This window comes from Lactuca sativa, chromosome 2 (assembly GCF_002870075.4).
Source record: "Lactuca sativa cultivar Salinas chromosome 2, Lsat_Salinas_v11, whole genome shotgun sequence".
Classification (NCBI taxonomy): domain Eukaryota; kingdom Viridiplantae; phylum Streptophyta; class Magnoliopsida; order Asterales; family Asteraceae; genus Lactuca; species Lactuca sativa.
Window position 1 is genome coordinate 843,179 of NC_056624.2, and position 2,221 is coordinate 845,399.

Here is a 2,221-nt window from a genome sequence, read left to right on the forward strand (position 1 = left end):
CTTTTTAGTTAGGACTAGATTAAGCATATGGGCGACATTTTCTAAGGCATACCCCCAAAATGCGATAGGTAACGAAGCTCAACTCATCATGGAACGAACCATGTCCAACAAGGTTCGATTGTGCCTCTCATCCACACCATTAAGCTATGGCACCCTAGGTGGCGTCAACTGTGAAACATTTCCATATTCCTTAAGATACCCAAGGAACTCGATACTAAGATACTCACCACCCTGATCGGATCGGAGTATCTTTATCTTCCTTCCCAACTGATTCTCAACTTCTTGTTTAAACTCTTTGAACATTTCAAAGGTTTCTGACATATGCTTGATTAAGTAGATATAGCCATATCTATTGTAATCATCAATAAAAGTCACATAGAAGCGGTTACATCCCTTGTGGCGATTCTGAAGGGTTCACACACATCGGTGTGTATGAGATCCAACAAACCCTCCCCCTTTCACAAGTACCGGTGAAGGGTGACTTTGTCGTATTTCCAAGCAAACAAGACTCGCAAGTGTCATCTGAATTTATGTCTAATGACTCTAAAACTCCAGCCTTTTGGAGTTGGCCTATGTGCTTCTTGTTGACATGTCCAAGACGACAATGCCACAAGGATGCCTTATCCAAATTATTGGAAGAATCTATGTGCAACACATTATTTCCTAAGTTGTCTACAACCATCACCGTTTCATATACACCATTACAAGGCAATGCTTTAAAATAAAATACACCATTATAAAAAGCATTAATAGCACAAATTTCATTATCAAATGAAAAACTAAAACCTTGTTTGTACAAACCATGAAAGGAAATAATATCCCTCACCATTTCAGATGAGTAGCAACAATTATTCAAATCTATTTCTAACTCACTACTAAGCAATAAAGAGTAAACTCCAATCTTTGTGACAAGTGAAACTTTCCTATTCCCCATGATCAAGTTTATCTTCCCGTGCTCCACATCTTTGCTTCCTTTTAGGCCCTGCATATTAGAACAAATGTGAAATCCACACCCTGTATCAAGAACCCAAGAATTAGCACGTGATTAGTTTTTAGATAGAATAGTATAAATACCTACATGGGTGGGTTTAACCTTCCCATCCTTTACATCCCGCAAGTACGTAGGGCAGCTTCACTTCCAGTGCCCCTTTTCATGGAAATAGATGCACTCTGCTTCCTTTGGGTTGGTCGAAGGAGTAGCAGAACCACATTTGGTTCCACTTGAAGAGGATCCATCAAGAGACTTTCCCATGTGACCCTTGGTAGGGGTCTTCCTCTTCTTCCCTTTCCCATGCCCCATTGCCAGGACAATGGCAGTAGTAGGAGTAGTAACAACAGATTTACCTTTGAAACTACTTTCAACAGTCCTCAAAAGTCCTTGAAGTTTGCTAAGAGTGAATTCCTCCATGTTCATATGATAGGTCATGTGGAAATGATCATAACAGGGAGGCAAAGAGTGTTGAATAATACAACTCTTCATCAAAGTTGACATTCAACTTTAGCAAACAGTCCACAAACCTTTGCATTTTCTGCAAGTGGCCTGTGATGGCCTCTCCATCCTTCATCTTATTTATTATAATGGAGGCAATTATTTCATACATCTCTTGAAGAGAACTCTAATGGTATCTTTCCATCAGGTCTTGGTGCATCTCAAAAGGGTAGAAGTCCTCATAGGAATTTTGGAGTTTAGCTGTCATAGTAGCTAACATGATATATGAAACGCCCGTGTTTCTAGGCTAGGAATTAATATTGACATAATGGTCTAGGTTAACCATTGTAACTCATTTAGAAGAAATGAAAAGGAATTATGTGAATATTATGCGAATTATGTGTTTTATGCTTAATTATTAGGATTTAATTAATTAAGAATAAAAATAAGCGTCAAAATTAAAGTGTAAGATAATCCGTATATCTTTACATAAAGTTGTAGTGGTCGAAACAAGGATTTCGAGGATATAAAGAATACCAAAATCCGAGTTATAACGAAGAAGTTATGACCTATCGAAGTTTCGAGACAAAACCAACACGGTGCTAAATGTCATAAAAAGTGAGTTTTTGATAAAATACTTTTTAGCCTTAGTGATCTAAACGAAAGTCTTAGTATTTGTTAAACCGAGAAGTCCGATAAAAAGAACGCCCAAATCTGACTTCGTATGAGGAAGTTATGATTTTTCGAAGTTTCAGCTTAGCAGTAGACAACTAAAAACTCGAATTTTAGATC